Below are 23,355 nucleotides of genomic sequence, written 5' to 3' on the forward strand. Positions count from 1 at the left end.
GCATTTGGGTTTGCAAAGTATTGAGGCGCCCTAAAACCTAATATTGCCTTTATCATGAAGGAGCCTTAAATACCTGAATCTCTTGAGATGCACAACATTCCTACTGAACATAGGACATGTTAGGTGTTGGGAGGCGGATCGAATAGATCTCATTGTCCCTGACATGTGATCTAGGAGTAACCGAATGTTGCCCAAGTTTCCCCCCTTGTCTCATCTTACCACAACATAGTGTTTCGGAAATTCCACCATCAAAAAAATGACTTTACATATTATTTTACATACGAGTAAAAACATTTTTTTAAAAAGACAAGTAAAAAAAAAAAGAGATAAGCACTCCAGAGCCGCACTAACAGCAGTCTGCAGACTTGTCTGTGCCAAAGAAGGGATGTAAGAGTCGCAGCGGTGAGACAATTAAACAATTATGTCATACGTTTATGTTTACCACTCTGCAAAAGGCTATTAAGACTATTAAACATCTGGGCATCACTGTCCGGTCTGTTTGGAAATGAATTGAACCGCTCCGCTCTGCTGAAAATAATCCTAGTTTTATGCAATTTATGGTGAAAACTTAGCATAAGCACAGTGAGACAAAATTGATGTTGTTGGTGTTGTTTTTTTAAGTGTACGGCAAACATAGGCGGCGACCACTGACGACTGCTCCACCGTTATTTCCAATCCATATTTGCCCCGCCCTGGCTGTTAGTGACCCAGGTCGTGGCAATTCACATGGAATACGACCCTAGTCTAAATCTACCTTGATCAAACCCACTGGCGCCTGGGTCGCAAGCCCAGAAAATCGAGGGGGGTTACCCGTTCAAACACACAGTCAACCTGGGTATAACCCTGAGTGAGCCATTGTTGTGTAAAGGGGGTTCCAGACCTGTGCCCCTCTGGACCAATTCGTGCCGCCTCTGCAATCAGCTGTTTTTCCTGCTCCTCCACTCTGGATCAGGCTTGGTCCGCAAGTAGTCTGGTACAATCTCATGGCTGAAGACTGGACACGCTGCTCTGTGAGTTTCGTTGGGGGATACAATCAGAGGCCCTGAACGGAACAGGCAGAGAGATTGCTTTAACATCAAGAACAGAAAGAAACATCAGTCGGAGGCTCTTATACTCACTGCTAAATCCTCATCTCGGTCTGGAGACAGAGCAGTGGTATTATAACTTGGTTGCGAAGAAGGTGTCTCTCTTCGTTCTTGAGCAGTTTTATGTAGGTTTAGCTGACCAGATAAAAGAGCGAAGTTGTCCAAAACAGAGGCCTGAATGACAAACACACATCACAAAAAACTTACAATAAAAGATATTGGTGGTGGAAAACCTTGACATTCAGTAGGGAACATTACACTGGGTTTTCCGGCTGCTATTTTCACTGTTACGGTTTGTTACCACCAGAAATGTTCAGCCACAGCAAAGTAAATAAAAAAAGCAGAGGCAGGGTCTCTGTAGATACAGACACCGTCCACACTTTTCGTGGTCATAAGTTATGATTGAAATGATTACTTTTTGAATTAGTTGATACATTGATTTTGAGGAAAGATTACTTAACGCTAGCTACTAGCTGCTATACCTTTAATAGAAAATGATACATAGCAATTAGATAAGCGGATTTTCAACGTACAAACGTCCAATATATAGCTGAACTCTTTGAAATAAAACGCTTACTTACCAGGTTAATCCGCATATTCATTTCCAACTTATAAATGAACTGTGAAGAAGCGTTCTTGACGTGCGCTACCCGAGAAATGAGAGACTCCACCGCCGCTTCTAACTGCTTCTCTTCTCGTTGCTATGGGAGAAAAAAGGAAAAGTTCTAGTTATGTGATAACCAAAAACGCCAAATGCACACCGAACACATCAAAATTCTAACGACAGATGTGTCAATACCAAGTTTTAAAATTACTTTTAGAATTAAGTAGTTGAAGTTGAACGTTAATTAGGTGACCCAGTAACAGTTAGGGTAAACTAGCTAACGGTTACCTGAACGTGAACTGACCTAGCGTTAGCGTTAACATTTACAACTTAGCTTTGACAGAACGTAACGTTAGTTACCTTATTATAATATGCCTGGCTCTACAAATAAGTAAATCAGAAGCACCATGTGCACAAGATAAATACCTGTAATAATATAAAAAGTATCAGAGTGTAAAGGGCATACATGGGCAATAAAAGACCTTTACCTTCATTGTTGAACTACAACTAACGACGGAGGAATGAAATGGTCCAAATCGTCAAGCAGAACCACTTCCGGTTCACGTTGTCTTTCTCCTATTTCTTTTTTTCTTCTTCCCTTAGAGATTTACGGCAGCCGACATCCGTAATGTTGCTTTTGCTGGCCCCTTCTGGAACTAGCTAGCTAGTCCTTACTGTAGCACCTTCTTCCGGAGTGTAACTAAAAGTACCACCCAAATTGATCTCACTAATATGACTGTGGCCATACTATACCCAGATCCCAATTGTCTGAGTTTTGCAATACCTTCCTCGTGTAGATCTAAGTCTTCACCGATATTACAATGCTCAAAAATCTCCTATCCACTTACTATGGAAATAAATGCCAAAAACCCTTTTTTTTGTCCATGCAGATTCTCTGATTAGCGGCATCTTTTCGGGTCCAGCACCATTTCTTTGTTTATCTTTGATATTTACTTTATTCGGATTTTCTTTATACGACTGTGCTGGCCCCACATGGTGATTTCCCTCGCAGTGCAGGCCTTTGCTTGCTCTTCTTTTCTTTGCATCCTAACACAGCTCCACATCTTCTGACTCTTCACATACTGTTGGCAGATGTCCACACACCACCTGGAAGCACAAACACCTGAGATGAACTCTCTAATATTGACCTCACCCTGTAAGGTACATTATTGGAGATTGTCAACAAAAAATATAGGGCACAGCAAGAGAACACAGCATGAATTAGGGCAATGGAGCACACTGTGACCACTAGGATGCAGAACGAGCAGAGCAACAATCAAATAACAAGAGACCAGAGGACACATACTGGTCCAGAGAAAAAACAATGTCAGTTAAAATAGACAATTGTGAGATACAGAGATAGAGACACATTTATTTTAAAAACAGCTAAAAGTTGTTGGCTGGGTAGCCAAAACTACATGTCAATGCGTTCACCTTAAGCCCAGTAATGTGCAGGCACTATAGAGTTAACTGACATGTCAACCACAAGAATCCACAGATAGAACTACTGTACTCGTAACAACACAGATGTTATGCAGGATGCATTTGTAACAAAATTGTGGATCATTTGACTGAGCAAAACAAGAGCCACAAAAAACTTATAAAAAGTTGGGGATAAGAGAAAAAAGTGCATTTTCTACTACCAATGAGGTGTGCACTCAAAGACACACTCGGATTAGTACCAAAAGCAAGGCTTGTGACTAGAAGTTTTGAGGAGTTAAAAGTGTCAGAGCTCCAAAATGACTCACCCACATGTAATCCAGCATTCTCGTTGGCTCCTTGTGACATTGACTTGTTAAGATAGTGTACACTTTATCCTAGGATATTGAATGGCATTTCTACAGTGAAATGGAACGGTCATGTGACATTACAACAAGCCTCTTCCTGAGGCTGACTGTAATGGAATTACATGGAGGGTTCTTTGTAATAGTTCATGGCATAGCTGGGCAAAAGGTGGGAGTGAGTCCTTGGCACAAGACAAAGAAGACTTTCCCATTACCCAAAAGGTCATCAGTTCCCCACGATACTTATGGCACTTAGTGAAGGACACAATGGAAACTTGATTAAGAACGTAGTTCTATTCTGAGTCAAACTTAAAAGGTACTCCGTTACTAGAGGCAATTAAAACATGCTATGTTGTGTGTCCTTGTTATATGTTGTTCAATATACTGTATTTAAAATAAACAATATTGCGAAGATGGTGTAAAAGGTTTGGGTAATTTCACTGATTCAAGAGAAGCTGACTGTCAAACATAACACCAGGTTTGGACAAAAGAGGATGGAGTTACTAAGGTTGGCAATGGCTTTCTTTTTATGGTTTAGAGTCTAAAATAACTTCTGATTGGTACTGTCTAACTTTAGATAGTGCCAATCAGATAATGCTGTTTTTGAACAGATAAATATACAGTTAATAAAGTACTACTAAGAGTATCATAAAACGTTTTTAATATTAAGAATAATGATACAGACAATGTCATACAATAATATGACAAATGATCAATGTTGCTGTGCCAATTAATCATTAAAATCTCAATGTTTAACATGCATTGAATGCAAGGTAGACACTTTGTATCCTTTGGTAATCATGATTAAGACACATTTTCCCTCAATTTCTAATGAGACTTAAGTTAAATGACAAAACATAAAAAAGAAAGCCAACAGAAGGTGTGATACAGTAGCTGCAACAGTGTTTTCTCCAGCACAGCAGATCAGTCCAGGTGTCCTCGGATATAGGAGCCCTGACTGCACAGTCACAGTGCAAGAACAATGTTGAACCTGTCGGCCGATTAGGAAACTTGGCTGCTTGGGGAGGAGGTCCAAGGCAGCCTCCAGCCTGTTTTGTTGCAGCCTGGCGGGAGCGAGGCCAAGCATCTTCTAATATTCTGGAGTAGAAATAGAACAAATACTCTCAAAAGCATTTACAACTGTGAAAAAATATTGTCCTTTCTTCTTGTAAAGGTGTATCATTTATGAATTTGCCAAAGTCAATTTTAGTTTTGGGCAAGACTACAAAAATGAATGTTTCGCTAATGTGCCTGATTTGAGATGTGGCCTGACAGTTGGCTTGCGTGTGTGCTTGTGTTGATCTTGACAAACTGTTCTGTTTTAGTGTTTATTAGCATTCGTATAATTAACTTTCATTGTATGGGCTAAAACTGTATTAATTAAGCTGATTTTTTTTATGGGTGACATCTTACCACCAGTTCCAGTAGGGGTGGTAATCACCAGAGGCCTCATGATACAATATATCATGATACTTATGTAAACAATACAATTATTGTGATTTTAAACATATTACAATATATTGCAATTTACTACCTTTATTCCAACTTCAACTTTTTCCCAATTTCAATGATGTCCCCAAAAGGAAACGTTGTCAACATGTGTTTTTATCTAAAAAGATACATGCTCTGTTTGTTCATCTCACTTCATTTTGATTGCTCCAAATGGGACTGTCAGCAGACAAACTGTCTTTGTAAATATAGGAGTGTGGTCTTGACCTACTCTATATGTAAAGTGCCCTGAGATAACTCATGTTGGGATTTGACCCCTATAAATACAATTCAATTGAAATTCTCAGAAACTTTAGTGTTTCCTTCAGAATCTCACGATTCCTCCAATAATAGCATGCATGACATCCATAACTGTATAGTAACATACAGTAAAAGGTATTAACCCCACCCTGGGTCTAAATGCTGCAAGTGTAGAAGTTACCTGTCGATGGACATGTGCAGAGGATGTAGAGGAAATGACGGAGCAGTCAGTGTAATCCTCCCCCAGCAGGTTTCGATGGGGACAGTCCTGGATGTAGGACAGCGGCACGACATGGCAATTGGCCACAACTCTTCCATCAAAGCTGGACAAAACAAAAGGGCTGTTAGTGGTAGAATGAATAAGTCTGCTGCAAGTATAGTACTTTTGGCACAAAAAACCCCTTTCTCAGTGACCAATACAGACAAAGTCATCACTTTAAGCGCTGATTTATACTTCCGCCGTAAAATCTACGGCGTTGCAACGTAGTAGGTACGTGGAGTTCACAAACTACACCGTAGCCTAAGGTCACCTCTCAAAAATGTAACTACATGTCACGGAGACGTACACTACCGTCAAAGTTTGGGGTCACTTACAAATTTCCATTCCCTCATTATAAACAGAATACCAGCTGATCTGAGTGGGTGGCAGATCTTTAATTAATATCTGCATTGACCATATCCACAACCATTCTTTCCACGTTCCAAAGGCACATTTTGTTTACTAATCTGATATCATTTAAAAAAACTAACAGAAAAAAACATTGGAGAACCCTTTTTGCAATTATGTAAAACCATAATGTAATCGAAAACTGCTGCCCTGGTTAAAACAGCATGCAACTGATTCATCTGGTATTCTGTCTATATGAGGTTCAATGGAATTTCTAGTGACCCAAATTTTGACCGGTAGTGTACGTCGCTCGGGCCGTGGCTTGGTACTAGTAATTAGTCTAAAAACATGACATAAAGAAGAGGGTTAACTCTTCTTGCTACAGATTTCCCACCTTGGTCGAAAGCCAAGGTGGGACACTTTGTTTCTGTCACTATGAGTCACCTACTCGCTCCAAAGGTATCACCGTCACTCTCTCCCTGGCTATATCACCCACCCACCCCCCCTTCAGGCTACTTACATAGGCAACGGCAAAAGTCACAAAACACTTTTAAAAGTCACAAAAACGGTGCGCTTTTTTTTAAATTCTGATGTAACTACGTGTAACACTTACATGGAGTTGAACATGCCCATCAAGCTGTAAAGCAAAGCCATAGCGAACATCGACTTCATGCGCACCTACATCAAACATAAGGGAAAATTTTAATTAGATCACATTTGACTAAGTTTGGCATACTGAGACATTTGAATATTAGTGTATTTTTGAATATTGTTGTAAAGTGCAGTTAAGCCTGTCACGTTGCTATCCAAAATGTATTCTATACTACATCCAAAACAACCAAAACCCTCAGACATTGATTAATTTCTTATGGAACATATTGATGGATTAGCTCTAGCACTTACATATTTATTGTAAACATTGTCCCTTTACCATAGACAGTCTCTGTTGTTGTTCTCAGTTTTTCTTCCTGCTCTCTGTAACACATTCAGAGACATATACTTATCAACAACAGTGTCAATGGTGAGGAAAATGACTGTTGATAAGAGTGTGTCAAGATTTTTTTTTTTCAATTTGTCAATACTTGTAAACACAACTTATTACTTAGCATTTAGTTTACGGGTTCTTACCATTTTTTCTTCTGCTGGACGTCCAGCAGATTCTGTGATGGTTTCCTTTTTCTCAACTAATATCAAACAAGCAACAGATAATGCAGAAAACATTCTACAAGAAGGAGTTCACTGCACATTAATATGAGGTTCACATACGAGTCACTTACGTTTTTTGCTTGTTTTTTCTACTTCAGCCTTTAACCTCTTGTACTTTTCAGTGCGATACACTAAAACCAGGTAATCCCTGAGAAGAAAAAAAATCGAACAGGAAAATATAGTAAGTAAATATTAGGATGCCAAAGGGTTGGGAACATAACAGGTAAACAATATAAAGTCACATTTTTCCAGTTTTAATATAAATTATTGTTAGCCACAGTAACACATTCTGTCTGATTATTTTATCAAAGCCAGTTTTTCAGATTTCCAGAAATGGTTTTGTATCATCATTTATAGGCTACTGATATCACAATACAATTACATAACTGTCATTAGAAATTCATCCATATTGCATACTATAGTACACAGGTGGAAGTTTTTTTTTGTTAACGTTGTATTAATAGAATTTTCATTGTAAATACGTTATTCCAAAAGGAGTGGCCTTATTGTTTGATTGTTTACTGTCAATAATAGATTAAAAGTCATGCTGAACTGCCTCTTATTCCCATGTAGGTGCGCTTGGAATTCAAATGCACAAGACAATAAAGAATTTGATTGTGAGATTGGTTAAGGAAAAACATTATTTTACACATTACGTTTTGCAAGTAAACTCTTATTTTTTCTTGTGTTCTGAAAGACACACTCAGTTTTGCCAGGGATAACTCACTTAGCCAACATTTGATTTTATTTAATTATTTATTTTAAGGGTATTTAAGTTAAATGGGGAGAAGATTTAAGGGAAATTCCCAGTTTAAGGTGTTTTCCCTGTTGATTTGTTTAACTTTTTTTTTTCAGTTAAATAACTGCAACATCTTTTCAAAGTCAATTATAATCGTCTAAATAACCATGATTTATATTAATATAAAATATTATTCGATTTTTCCAACTGAGAGCCCTACGGTTTTTGCATTTACTGTCTTAAAGAAGTGCTCGACATTTGAATTTAAGGTCGTGGTTTTTTCACGCTCCTGAATGCCAAGAAGAGGTAGAGTTTATAAAGCACTTTGGATTAAACTACAAAACAACTTTAAAAATGTGGCTAAAATGTGGAGATGGGGGGATAAATCCATCTAACAAAGTCAAAATGAACAGTTAGACAGAATAAAACTTCGATAATGTTTCACTTGAATGATTATATTTTAATTTTTGTTCCTTTAATTAGGGTAGGTAAATGCGAGGACTAGTTTCCCAGAGGAATGAAATGAAACATAACTGAGACCTAACACAAGCGTTTCAACCATAGACCTGCTTTCAACCTTTCAACACGCGTTCTTGTGTTAGATGTAATTAAAAAAAAAGTTTTATTCCTTGAGCTTTCTGTCCACCAACAGTGACGTGTAAAGTCAGTACAAGTATTAGCTAGCTAGTTTTGTTGGCTAAATTCGCTGGCTAGCTAGCACGACCGCTGGTCCTCAAAAGCAACAAAAGTAGCATTAATAACATTAATAACGTTCACAATTTCCCCCGCATGTAACTCAGAATGGTGTAAAAATAAACAAAAGTAACGTATCATTATGTTTTGTGTTTTTTGGACAATGAAGTAATAAAATACATTCGTGCTAAGCTGCCTGTCGAACTGTGAGGGGGATTTCACTCACCTTCGGCTAACAGCGCTGTACAAACAGAGATGAACACGATTAGAATAGTGTCTGCAAACATGGTGCTCATGGTGGTAGCTCCTGTTTACTATCCCGTTCATCTATAGCAGAGAGAATCGAAAATGTGTTATTAGTGGTTACACATGACCACATTAATAGGTCTATAAAATTCATAATTCTATGTAGCATTAGTTAGTGAGGTTCATACCTTTCTTAACTGTCTAGGGTCCTGTGAAAAAGTACTTCCGGTTGCACCAATTCTTTGACCTGTCGAATTTTGTGACTCTAGAGTGCGCTGTTTTCTCTGCCAATGTCTCTGTTTTTTAACTGTTCATGGTGTTTATGTGCGTGTGTTTGCGTGTCACTATAAATGTGTAGACGGCAGGTTGTTTGTGGCTAGATGCGACCCATATCAGAGGAAAAACGAGGAGCCTCACAAACTAGAGGTTTGACCACTGAGTTCACAAGTCCCCTGTTCTTGGTGGCAACAGTACTGCAACTGTTCACCGCTGCAGTTGTACTCTTTCTGTTGAGTTTCTGCACAGCTAAGAATAGAAATGTTCTCACCACACAACACACACACACACACACACTCGTTTGTTTGTGTAGCCTTGATGGCCACAGAAGTGCTGTGTTTTATATTGTTTGATTAAAGGGTAATGGAGCTGCTGCCCCGCGACCCGAACCGGATAAGCGGATGAAGATGGATAGATGGATTAAAGAGTGACAGAAGGTGATTTCCAGCATAAGTCTGGAAATCCTTCATTATGTGCAGGAGCTTTGACTCAGCTCTTTCCCATCTTATTCCATAACTATAAATATCTTCTGCCATTTCAATTCTTTCCATAAGTTGTTACTTCCGTTTACCGCTGACAGTGATGTACTGTTGGGAACAGTGATGTCGGCTGTGGCTCGGTGGTAGAGCGGTTGCCTGCCAATCGGAAGGTTGGTGGTTTGATTCCTGCCCCTGCAGTCATTGTCGAAGGTCCTTGGGCAGACACTGACCCCGAGTTTCCCCCAGTGCTGCGCATCGGAGTGTGAATGTGTGAGTGTTTATCTGATGAGCTGGTGGCACCTTGTACGGCAGCCCCGGCCACAGTGTGTGAATGGTGAATGTATCCTGTAGATGTAAAAGCACTTTGAGCAGTTGTTAAGACTGGAAAAGCGTTAATTAAATACAGCGCATTTACATGTCATGTACACCATTCTATGTTATTTCCCTATGTTTTATTTTTTGTGTAAAGATATCACTGCTGCTGAAATGGTTGTCTGATAGCCTTTTCCTGCAGCTGCGTAGCTGGAAAAGGTTTCTGCAACCACATTGGGCCCTCTTATGTCAGACAGCACATTATTTGCAGCTTGGAGAGAAGACTGTTCCTCCACCTCTGGCCTGCGCAAGTGATTTACAGCGATGGCATAGACTGAGAACACAGGTGGGTGGGTGTAACATAAGGTTGTTTATTAGCCTACTCTTTTCACATGACTTAAGGATGGATGATTCAAATGCTGCTCCACACACACCCACACACACACACATACACACAGCAATCATATTTTATTTCGATGTTAGGGAATCCATCCAGAACCTGTGAGTGATGTGGTGGTGCAAAAGCCAACAACAGTGGGCAAGAATGGTCTTAGGTCTACATTGTATCAGGCGTACTCAGGTCAAGCGACAATTTATGTCCATTTTACTTTTACTCTGAAATCAAATGTTTAAATGAATGGTGACTTACTGTATTTTTTCTTACTTTGACCTTTCCTGACCCTAATTTAATGGCTGCTAGAGCCAAGCTGCGTGAGGTGCAACCCCAGCCCACTCCATTCAAACTTGGCCCTGTTCCACGTGGATCCCCCCCTATCATACCATTGTCCACCTCCAATGGAAACATCCGGTGACCTTATCCTGCACCACTTGGCTCCTGAATTTCCAGCTCTTCTTCTTCCTTTGGATCAGCATACTTTCTAACCTGGACTTTGTTCCAACATTGCAAGCAACTAACCTACAGTCATTGCAAGTGTCACCACAATAGCCAGTGAAATTGAAAAGGGAACCAGGGAGAAGTCCAAATGTCCTACGTGGGCGCAGTTACCTCAACCACGGTTAACTGCCAGTCGCTTTCAAGAACTGCTCTTCCTGGGAGGGAAATGCGGATCCAAAGGCTGGCCAGATGATAAGAGGCTCCAGAAAGAAAACTGCTGCAATGATATGAGGTCTGAAGAGTCAGAAGTATGGACCAATTATTAGGAATTAATGCAAGTAATGTGATGTCTGTTGGATTTGTCATTCCCCCAGAAGCACCACATCTTGGGGCTTGTCAAATAGGGTCTGTGACCTTTTGGAGCACCATAAAACATGATACTTTGCAGGTTGCGCACCTTAGAGGGAAAAGGCTTTGTCAGCCTGAGGCAGTCACCCCGGTACTACTGCAGGTTCAGGGACATTAGCAGTAACGGACCTTTAATGGTGTGGCTTTGTCACAGACACTCAGGCAAATTTATATGTTGAAGAATTTGGCAAATTGATCCAATCAATTCAAAATGAGGACAAATTAGACCTTTTTTACTACAACATACATTATGTGTACTGGAATCACACTGAAATAATAGAAAGACTAAATTGTAGAAGATTGTGCACATGCACAAAATATTTGCAGATTCACAAATTTCATTTTCACAAAACAAGTCAGTGCAACATATGCACAGCAGATATATTATATTGGACTAAAAAAAAACGGTTAACTGAAAAAGAAAATTGCAGAACAAGTGAGCAGAACAAAATACATAGAAAAAAATTGGCATCATATTGCTTACATCCTGATTGAAGTGGTAACAATTAACCATTGAGGTGTTTGGCCAGGTGGCCATATGTTGGCCATTTAGCTCATGTGGTGTCATTTTGAATGGCAGTGTTTTGAAATGGCAAAATGTGACTTTATGTCAGATTGTTGGTCTTATGCAGGAACCATGGTCAGTGCAATTAAAAAGTGCCATTTTGAAAATGTGTGTTAAGCAGAAAATGTGTTTTTACTTTTGGAGACTTGATAAGAAGTTTTGCTCTCTGTGTGTCAGTTTAAAAAATTGTCATTTTAGTGTGTAATTAGTAATTGGAAAAAACTGTAACTGTCATTAACTGTCAATATGTCTTTTATTAATCGTTGCATATGCTCATTCAACATTTTACATGTTCATGAATTAATCTGATAGTTAATTTATTCAGTTATCAAGTAATTATCCTGGCCTCACTAATGCTCCTTGCCTTGCTTACTGGTAATGTAAAAAGTAAAGTGAATTGCTCAAATCAGTTGTTTATTCAGTTAATGGCTTTTAATGTCAATATACTGTATTAATGTTGCTCCTGCTAAACAAGGCCAAATGATACTGTTCTATTTACAGCAGAGAAAATTCAAAGTGTGTTTATCACAATATTAAAGATACCTTCCCGGTAGTGTGGTATGTGTCTTTCATTTCATTCATTTTTAACAAAATAAAATGTACACATACACACACACACTAACACACACACACACACACACACACCACCACAAAATGCATAGCAACACACACAAGAAAAAGAACAATATCTATACAGTGTACAAAAATAATATACAAATATGATTAAAATCAATAATTTCAAAAACTGTGCTTGTGATGATTCCCACCTTATTCAACTAACTCATTCATTTATATAATAATAATAATAAATTGAATGTGTAATGCACTTTATATTATGCAAAACCCAAAGTGCTACATGATAAAACGGTAAGTGCTAAAAAAAAACTACATGGGAGCTGAAAATAAAAAATAAAATAAACAAAAACAATAAGGAAAAGGGCAAGAGTTCAATCAAGCTCTCCTAAAAAAGTGTGTTTTAAGGCCACGTTTAAAGTATCCACAGTCTGTGGTGTCTCAGCTGGTAGGGAGAGCATCCACAGTCTGTGGTGTCCTCAGCTGGTCAGGGAGACTCCACAGTCTGTGGTGTCCTCAGTGGTCAGCTCTTTATTGTCTCAGGGTTTTGACACGTCAAGGCCCCACAAAGAAGAAGAAGAGAAGAAGAAGAAGAAGAAGAAAAAAAATTAGGGAAAAGATGCAGGAAAGCTAAACAAGGAGGAAAAGGAAACATGGAAAAATAACAAAGCTGAACAAATGAATCACCTTGAACCAGAAGATGCCATATCCTGGTTAATGCGTTCCTGGATGAGTGCATCATTGTGGACACAAGGCTGCTGTAGTGATGTGTAGGGACAATCACTCTACTGCACAGCCTGTGACCTTTCCACACATGAGGCCCTGGTCCTTAATAACAGAGCATCCATGGGGGGGGTTCTTCAGACACCTGCCACCATCCGCTTTTTTCAGCAGCATGAGGGAGGGAAATTCTCCTATCATGAAAAAGGTAGTTTTTAAGTCTCAGGTTGTATAGGCTGTTTTACATTTTACACAAACCCTGGTTTACTCCAACAAACATGATGGACAAAGTTTTCTTTGACAGAAACAACACCCTCACTGTTGAGTTTTTGGTTTCATTTACTCAAATATGAAATTAATTCGCTTTTTAGATTACATGTTACCAATCGTTAACAAGCTTTTCCAAGGGTAAGCCAGATTTTAATGGAATGAATGGTAACTTTTTTTATTTTTTCATATTGTGTTTTTGTTTCTTTTGAACAAGAGATAAGTGTTTTTCTCTGAAACATCAGGGAGCTACAACCTCTTCTTCCATCAGTAAACTGCTCCTGTGGAAAACCTTGCCAGTGACCATGAGTGATCTGGTTGAAAGTGGTTACTGGACAGCCACTGTCAATTTTTAGACCTTGTACATGGACTGAATTCCACGTATGAGGATCTAAAAATCACTGCCACACGAATGACAAGACAAGAATTTGTCAGCATGCTCAGGGTCCAACAAAACTCTTTGGGAGAGTGAGTGATTCATCATTTAAGTTTTCATTAAGTAAGTCATTTGTAGCTTTAAGTTAGTTCATCTTGTTTGGATCACTTTTTAAATAACTGATTCATTGTTAGGACTTGTTCTTACAATCCTCAAAGATTCAGCATACATTTCTTGACAGAGCCCTTTTTTCATCATCACCATGGTCTGAAGCCAATCTTCGTACAATTACTTACAGTTTTGTTTTTTTCACTTTTGCTCTCAGAGTGGTAAGATACAGTGTGTGTGAAAAAGTGTTTGTCCCCTTCCTCATTTCCTGTTCCTTTGCATGTTGTCACACTTAAGTGTTCGGAACATCAAACCAATTTAAACAATAGTCAGGACAACACAGTAAAACACAAATGCAATTTGTAAATGAAGGTGTTTATATTAAGGTGAAAAAAATCCAAACCGTCATGGCCCTGTGTGAAAAAGTGATTGCCCCTAAACCTATAACTGGTTGGGCCACCCTTAGCAGCAACAACTGCACCAGCGTTTGCGATAACGTGCAATGAGGCTTTTACAGCGTCCTGGAGGAATTTTGGCCCACATCTTTGCAGAATTGTTCTAATTCAGTTACATTAGAGGGTTTTTGAGCATGAACGGCCTTTTTAAGGTCATACCACAACATCTCAATAGGATTCAGGTCAGGACTTTGGCTAGGCCATCCAAAGTCTTCATTTTGTTTTTCTTCAGCCATTCGGTGGTGGACTTGTGTGTGTTTAGGATCATTGTCCTGCTGCAGAACCCAAGTTCGTTTCAGCTTGAGTACACAACAGATGGTCGGACATTCTCCTTCAGGTCTCTTGGTAGACAACGCGGTTGCAGTTGTTGCTGCTAAGGGGGCCCAACCAGTTATTAGTTAGGGGGCAATCACGTTTTCACACAGGGCCATGATGGTTTGGATTTTTTTCACCTTTAATAATAAACACCTTCATTTACAAATTGCATTTTGTGTTTACTTGTGTTGTCCTTGACTATTGTTTAAATTGGTTTGATGTTCCGAAACACAGTGGACAACATGCAAAGAGCAGGAAATGAGGAAGGGGGCAACACTTTTTCACACCACTGTATGTGGGGCCACAAAGCAGAGGGCTTTCCTCGAATGGGCCTATGCCAAATTTGAGGTTGACAAGCTGTCTCAGGTCCAGCACTATCAGTGTCTGCATGCACACCCTCCATGTGGCAGTTGCAGTGGATGGAAACCGCGTATTATATTGTTTCAAAGCAACACAACAAGGAAGGAAAAATAAAAAAAACAAGGAATGAATGAAACAAACAACAAGGAAGAAAGGAAACAAACAACAAACAAGGAATGAAGGAAACAAACAAACAAGGAAAAGGAACACAAACAAACAGGAAGGAAGAAAGAAAAAAAACAACAACCACAGAAAAAAACAAGGAAACAAAAAACAAGGAGGAATGAAGGAAACAAACAAGGAAGGAGGAAAAACAAGGAAGAAAACCACAAACAAGCAAGGAAGGAAACAAGCAAACAAGGAATGAAACAAAAAACAAGGAAGGAAACAAACAAGGAAGGAAGAAAACAAACAAGGAAGGAAGAAAAAAACAAGGTAGAAAACAAACAAGGAAGGAAGGAAACAAACAAACAAGGAAGGAAACAAGGAATTAAATAAACAAGGAAGGAAGGAAACAAGGAATTAAATAAACAAGGAAGGAAGGAACAAAAAAGGAGGAAGGAAAACCACAAACAAACAAGGAAGGAAGAAACAACAAACAAACAAGGAAGGAAGAAACAAAAAACGGAGGAAAAAAGGAAACAAACAAAAAAAGGAGGAAACAAACAAGAAGGAAAACCACAAAACAAACCAACAACAAGAAGGAAACACACAAACAGAAGGAAACAAGGAACAAACAAAACAACAACAAAGGAGGAAACAAAATGTGATGTGAGACGTATTGAGAAGAGTATGAAACCAATGTAAGCTATAACAAAAAACAATAGGCCCATATTAAGGAGTAACACAAACTACCCTTCATTAGAGAAGGAAAGCAACAAGAAAATGAAATCATGAATGTATTGGTCTCTGAGCAGTCTGCCATTATTATATCTGGGAATATCGCTACATAATATCGTCACACTTAATCTCCGAGCGCGTCCTGTATGAACCTGAAGCTGAGACCACGGACGCCGCGCTGCTCATCTACTTTTACAGAGGAGAGGGACACTGACGCGACTCGCAAGTCTGCTGGCAGGCATAGCCACCGTCCACCAGGCACCGGGCAGCAGCCACCGGGCAACAGCCACGGGCAGCGGCCGCACGCCAGGCAGCCTCGACAATACCGTCCCTCCAGGAAAAGTCCCACTCCGCATCAGGGTGCCAGTGCAACCATTTTCTAACATCTAACAGCTGTAGTAGGGTTTAAATCAAACCGCGACAAAAAAGTGACAAGTAGGCTAATGTATGTTAATAAAAATAAGCAGAACACATGCAGAAGACAACGCAATAACTGTAAACAGTTTATTTCGGATCAGAGCAGCGACTGATTGACACATGAGACTCCAGGATTAATCTTAGCCTGGCTGTTAGCCTGCTCTGGACCAGGCTATAGCCGCAAAGAATAAATCTCCATGGTTACTTGGCTGGGCTAATTCAATCTGGTTTCGTGCAACCGAGTCCAAGATAAATGCATCAAGGCGTTTAGATGTTAGAAATGGTTGCACTGGCACCCTGATGCGGAGTGGGACTTTTCCTGGAGGGACGGTACTATGTCGAGGCTGCCTGGCGTGCGGCCGCTGCCCGGTGGCTGTTGCCCGGTGGCTGCTGCCCGGTGCCTGGTGGACGGTGGCTATTGCCTGCCAGCAGACTTGCGAGTCGCGTCAGTGTCCACTCTCTCTGTAAAAGTAGAGATGAGCAGCGCGGCGTCCGTGGTCTCAGCTTCAGGTTCATACAGGACGCGCTCCGGAGATTAAGTGTGACGATATTAATGTAGCGATATTCCCAGATGATAATAATGGCAGACTGCTCAGAGACCAATACATTCATGATTTCATTTTCTTGTTGCTTGTCCTTCTCTAATGAAGGGTAGTTTGTGTTACTCCTTAATAAGTGGGCCTATTGTTTTTTGTTATAGCTTACATTGGTTTCATAACCTTCTCAATAAGTCTCACATCACATTTGTTTCCTCCCTTGTTTGTTTGTTTGTTTCCTTGTTTCCTTCCTTGTTTGTGTGTTTCCTTCTTTCGTTGTTTGTTTGTTTGTGGTTTTCCTTCCTTGTTTGTTTCCTTCCTTTTTTGTTTGTTTCCTTGTTTTCCTTCCTTGTTTTTGTTTCCTTCATTCCTTGTTTGTTTGGTTGTTTTCTTCCTTCCTTGTTTGTTTGTGGTTTTCCTTCCTTCCTTTTTTGTTTCCTTCCTTCCTTGTTTATTTAATTCCTTGTTTCCTTCCTTCCTTGTTTATTTAATTCCTTGTTTCCTTCCTTGTTTGTTTGTTTCCTTCCTTCCTTGTTTGTTTTCTACCTTGTTTGTTTTCTTCCTTCCTTGTTTGTTTTCTTCCTTCCTTGTTTGTTTCCTTCCTTGTTTGTTTGTTTCATTCCTTGTTTGCTTGTTTCCTTCCTTGCTTGTTTGTGGTTTTCCTTCCTTGTTTGTTTCCTTCCTTCCTTGTTTGTTTCCTTCATTCCTTCCTTGTTTGTTTGTTTCCTTGTTTTCTTCTGTGGTTGTTTGTTTTTTCTTTCTTCCTTCCTTGTTTGTTTGTTTCCTTTCTTCCTTGTTTGTTTGTTTCCTTCATTCCTTGTTTGTTTGTTTGTTTCCTTTCTTCCTTGTTTGTTTGTTTCCTTCATTCCTTGTTTTTTTTATTTTTCCTTCCTTGTTTGTTGGCTTTTGAAACAATATAATACGCGGTTTCCATCCACTGCAACTGCCAACATGGAGGGTGTGCATGCAGGACACTGATAGTGCTGGACCTGAGACAGCTTGTCAACCTCAAATTTGGCATAGGCCCATTCGAGGAAAGCCCTCTGCTTTGTGGCCCCACATACAGTGGTGTGAAAAAGTGTTTGCCCCCTTCCTCATTTCCTGCTCCTTTGCATGTTTGTCACACTTAAGTGTTTCGGAACATCAAACCAATTTAAACAATAGTCAAGGACAACACAAGTAAACACAAAATGCAATTTGTAAATGAAGGTGTTTATTATTAAAGGTGAAAAAAATCCAAACATCATGGCCCTGTGTGAAAACGTGATTGCCCTAAACCTATAAATGGTTGGGCCACCCTTAGCAGCAACAACTGCAACAAGCGTTGTACCAAGAGATCCTGAAGGAGAATGTCCGACCATCTGTTTGTGTACTCAAGCTGAAACGAACTTGGGTTCTGCAGCAGGACAATGATCCTAAACACACCAGCAAGTCCACCACCGAATGGCTGAAGAAAAACAAAATGAAGACTTTGGAGTGGCCTAGCCAAAGTCCTGACCTGAATCCTATTGAGATGTTGTGGTATGACCTTAAAAAGGCCGTTCAGCTCAAAAACCCTAATGTAACTGAATTGAACAATTCTGCAAAGATGAGTGGGCCAAAATTCCCCAGGACGCTGTAAAAGCCTCATTGCACGTTATCGCAAACGCTTGTTGCAGTTGTTGCTGCTAAGGGTGGCCCAACCAGTTATTAGGTTTAGGGGGCAATCATTTTTCACACAGGGCCATGAGGTTTGGATTTTTTTCACCTTAATAAAAAACACCTTCTTTACAAATTGCATTTTGTGTTTATTGTGTTGTCTTGACTATTGTTAAATTGGTTTGATGTTCCGAACACTTAAGTGTGACAAACATGCAAAGGAACAGGAAATGAGGAAGGGGACAAACACTTTTTCACACCACTGTATCTTACCACTCTGAGAGCAAAAGTGAAAAAACAAAACTGTAAGTAATTGTTACGAAGATTGGCTTCAGACCATGGTGATGATGAAAAAAGGGCTCTGTCAAGAAATGTATGCTGAATCTTTGAGGATTGTAAGAACAAGTCCTAACAATGAATCAGTTATTTAAAAAGTGATCCAAACAAGATGAACTTAACTTAAAGCTACAAATGACTTACTTAAATGAAAACTTAAATGATGAATCCACTCACTCTCCCAAAGAGTTTTGTTGGACCCTGGAGCATGCTGACAAATTCTTGTCTTGTCATTCGTGTGGCAGTGATTTTTAGATCCTCATACGTGGAATTCAAGTCCATGTACAAGGTCTAAAAATTGACAGTGGCTGTCCAGTAACCACTTTCAACCAGATCACTCATGGTCACTGGCAAGGTTTTTCCACAGGAGCAGTTTACTGATGGAAAGAAGAGGTTGTAGCTCCCTGATGTTTCAGAGAAAAACACTTATCTCTTGTTCAAAAGAAACAAAAACACAATATGAAAAAAATAAAAAAAGTTACCATTCATTCCAATTAAAATAACTGGCTTACCCTTGGAAAAGCTTGTTAACGATTGGTAACATGTAATCTAAAAAGCTGAATTAATTTACATATTTGAGTAAATGAAACCAAAAACTCAACAGTGAGGGTGTTGTTTCTGTCAAAGAAAACTTTGTCCATCATGTTTGTTGGAGTAAACCAGGGTTTGTGTAAAATGTAAAACAGCCTATACAACCTGAGACTTAAAAACTACCTTTTTCATGATAGGAGAATTTCCCTCCCTCATGCTGCTGAATAAAAGCGGATGGTGGCAGGTGTCTGAAGAACCCCTCCACCATGGATGCTCTGTTATTAAGGACCAGGGCCTCATGTGTGGAAAGGTCACAGGCTGTGCAGTAGAGTGATTGTCCCTACACATCACTACAGCAGCCTTGTGTCCACAATGATGGCACTCATCCAGGAACGCATTAACCAGGAATATGGCATCTTCTGGTTCAAGGTGATTCATTTGTTCAGCTTTGTTATTTTTCCATGTTTCCTTTTCCTCCTTGTTTAGCTTTTCCTGCATCTTTTCCCTAATTTTTTTTTCTTCTTCTTCTTCTTCTTCTTCTTCTTCTTTGTGGGGCCTTGACGTGTCAAAACCCTGAGACATATAAAGAGCTGACCACCTGAGGACACCACAGACTGTGGATGCTCTCCCTGACCAGCTGAGGACACCACAGACTGTGGATGCTCTCCCTGACCAGCTGAGGACACCACAGACTGTGGATACTTTTAAACGTGGCCTTAAAACACACTTTTTTAGGAGAGCCTTTGATTGAACTCTTGCCCTTTTCCTTATTGTTTTTGTTTATTTTATTTTTTATTTTCATGCTCTCCATGTAGTTTTATTTTTTAGCACTTACCTGTTTTATCATGTAGCACTTTGGGTTTTGCATAAATATAAAGTGCATTACACATTCAATTTATTATTATTATTATATAAATGAATGAGTTAGTTGAATAAGGGTTGGGAATCATCACAAGCACAGTTTTTGAAATTATTGATTTTAATCATATTTGTAATATTATTTGTTACACTGTATAGATATTGTTCTTTTTTCTTTGGTGTGTTGCTATGCATTTTTGTGTGTGTGTGTGTGTGTGTGTGTGTGTGTTAGTGTGTGTGTGTATGTGTACATTTTATTTTTGTTAAAAATGAATGAAATGAAAGACACATACCACACTACCTGGGAAGGTATCTTTAATATTGTGATAAACACACTTTGAATTTTCTCTGCTGTAAATAGAACAGTATCATTTTGGGCCTTGTTTAGCAGGAGCAACTGATTAATACAGTATATTGACATTAAAAGCCATTAACTGAATAAACAACTGATTTATTGCAATTCACTTTACTTTTTACATTACCAGTAAGCAAGGCAAGGAGCATTAGTGAGGCAACAGGATAATTACTTGATTAACTGAATAAATTAACTATACAGATTAATTCATGAACATGTAAAATGTTGAATGAGCATATGCAACTGATTAATAAAAGACATATGTGACAGTTAATGACAGTTACAGTTTTTTCCAATTACTAATTAACACACTAAAATGACAATTTTTTTAAACTGACACACAGAGAGCAAAACTTCTTATCAAGTCTCCAAAAGTAAAAACACATTTTCTGCTTAACACACATTTTCAAAATGGCACTTTTTAATTGCACTGACCATGGTTCTCTGCATAAGACTCAACAATCTGACATAAAGTCACATTTTTGCCATTTCAAAACACTGCCATTCAAAATGACACCACATGAGCTAAATGGCCAACATATGTGCCACCTGGCCAAACACCTCAATGGTTAATTGTTACCACTTCAATCAGGATGTAAGCAATATGATGCCAATTTTTTTCTATGTATTTTGTTCTGCTCACTTGTTCTGCAATTTTCTTTTTTCAGTTAACCGTTTTTTTTTAGTCCAATATAAATATATCTGCTGTGCATATGTTGCACTGACTTGTTTTGTGAAAAATGAAATTTGTGAATCTGCAAATATTTTTGTGCATGTGCACAATCTTCTACAATTTAGTCTTATCTTATTATTTCAGTGTGATTCCAAGTACACATAATGTATGTGTTGTAGTAAAAAAGGTCTAATTTGTCCTTCATTTTGAATATGATTGGATCAATTTGCCAAATTCTTTCAACATATAAATTTGCCTGAGTGTCTGTGACAAAGCCACACCATTAAAGGTCCGTTACTGCTAATTGTCCCTGAACCTGCCAGTAGTACCGGTGTGACTGCCTCAGGCTGACAAAGCCCTTTTCCCTCTTAAGGTGCGCAACCTGCAAAGTATCATGTTTTATGGTGCTCCAAAAGGTCACAGACCCTATTTGGACAAGCCCCAAGATGTGGTGCTTCTGGGGGAATGACAAATCCAACAGACATCACATTAACTTGCATTAATTCCTAATAATTGGTCCATACTTCTGACTCTTCAGACCTCATATCATTGCAGCAGTTTTCTTTCTGGAGCCTCTTATCATCTGGCCAGCCTTTGGATCCGCATTTCCCTCCCAGGAAGAGCAAGTCTCTTGAAAGCGACTGGCAGTTAACCGTGGTTGAGGTAACTGCGCCCACGTAGGACATTTGGACTTCTCCCTGGTTCCCTTTTCAATTTCACTGGCTATTTGTGGTGACACTTGCAATGACTGTAGGTTTAGTTGCTTGTGCAATGTTGGAACAAAGTCCAGGTTAGAGAAAGTATGCTGATCCAAAGGAAGAAGAAGAGCTGGAAATTCAGGAGCCAAGTGGTGCAGGATAAGGTCACCGGATGTTTCCATTGGAGGTGGACAATGGTATGATAGGGGGGGATCCACGTGGAACAGGGCCAAGTTTGAATGGAGTGGGCTGGGGTTGCACCTCACGCAGCTTGGCTCTAGCAGCCATTAAATTAGGGTCAGGAAATGGTCCTAAAGTAAGAAAAAATACAGTAAGTCAACCATTTCATTTAACATTTGATTTCATAGTAAAAGTAAAATGGACATAAATTGTCGCTTGACCTGAGTACGCCTGATACAATGTAGACCTAAGACCATTCTTGCCCACTGTTGTTGGCTTTTGCACCACCACATCACTCACAGGTTCTGGATGGATTCCCTAACATTCAGAATAAAATATGATTGCTGTGTGTATGTGTGTGTGTGTGATGTGTGTGTGTGGAGCAGCATTTGAATCATCCATCCTTAAGTCATGTGAAAAGAGTAGGCTAAATAAACAACCTTATGTTACACCCACCCACCTGTGTTCTCAGTCTATGCCATCGCTGTAAATCACTTGCGCAGGCCAGAGGTGGAGGAACAGTCTTCTCTCCAAGCTGCAAATAATGTGCTGTCTGACATAAGAGGGCCACAATGTGGTTGCAGAAACCTTTTCCAGCTACGCAGCTGCAGGAAAAGGCTATCAGACAACCATTGTCAGCAGCAAGTGATATCTTTACACAAAAAATAAAACATAGGGAAATAACAATAAGAATGGTGTACATGACATGTAAATGCGCTGTATTTATATAACGCTTTTCCAGTCTTAACAACTGCTCAAAGTGCTTTTACATCTACAGGATACATTCACCATTCACACACTGTGGCCGGGGCTGCCGTACAAGGTGCCACCAGCTCATCAGATAAACACTCACACATTCACACTCCGATGCGCAGCACTGGGGGAAACTCGGGGTTCAGTGTCTTGCCCAAGGACACTTCGACAATGACTGCAGGGGCAGGAATCAAACCACCAACCTTCCGATTGGCAGGCAACCGCTCTACCACCGAGCCACAGCCGACATCACTGTTCCCAACAGTACATCACTGTCAGCGGTAAACGGAAGTAACAACTTTATGGAAAGAATTGAAATGGCAGAAGATATTTATAAGTTATGGAATAAGATGGAGGAGAAAGAGCTGAGTCAAAGCTCCTGCACATAATGAAGGTAGATTTCCAGACTTATGCTGGAAATCACCTTCTGTCACTCTTTAATCCATCTATCCATCTTCATCCGCTTATCCGGTGTCGGGTCGCGGGGGCAGCAGCTCCATTACCCTTTAATCAAAACAATATAAAACACAGCACTTCTGTGGCCATCAAGGCTACACAAACAAACGAGTGTGTGTGTGTGTGTGTGTGTGTGTGTGTGAGAACATTTCTATTCTTGTAGCTGTGCAGAAACTCAACAGAAAGAGCTACAACTGCAGCGAGTGAACAGTTGCAGTACTGTTGCCACCATAAGAACAGGGGACTTGTGAACTCAGTGGTCAAACCTCTAGTTTGTGAGGCTCCTCGTTTTTCCTCTGATATGGGTCGCATCTAGCCCTCA

The 23,355-nt window shown here is 39.6% G+C and overlaps 1 protein-coding gene and 1 pseudogene across 1 annotated transcript in view; both read right to left on the reverse strand.

Moving 5' to 3' along the window:
• LOC116695716 (mediator of RNA polymerase II transcription subunit 8-like) overlaps positions 1-2,215 on the reverse strand; it is a 6,877-nt pseudogene extending 4,662 nt beyond the window's left edge.
• Positions 1-11,271, reverse strand: part of uck2a (uridine-cytidine kinase 2a) — a 22,047-nt gene extending 10,776 nt beyond the window's left edge. The window contains exon 1 of the mRNA XM_032525697.1: positions 11,261-11,271. The gene's annotated coding sequence lies outside the window, so the exon portion shown is untranslated. The remainder of the gene's footprint in view (positions 1-11,260) is intronic.
• Between the last annotated feature and the right edge of the window lie 12,084 nt (positions 11,272-23,355).

This window comes from Etheostoma spectabile, chromosome 9 (assembly GCF_008692095.1).
Source record: "Etheostoma spectabile isolate EspeVRDwgs_2016 chromosome 9, UIUC_Espe_1.0, whole genome shotgun sequence".
NCBI lineage: Eukaryota > Metazoa > Chordata > Actinopteri > Perciformes > Percidae > Etheostoma > Etheostoma spectabile.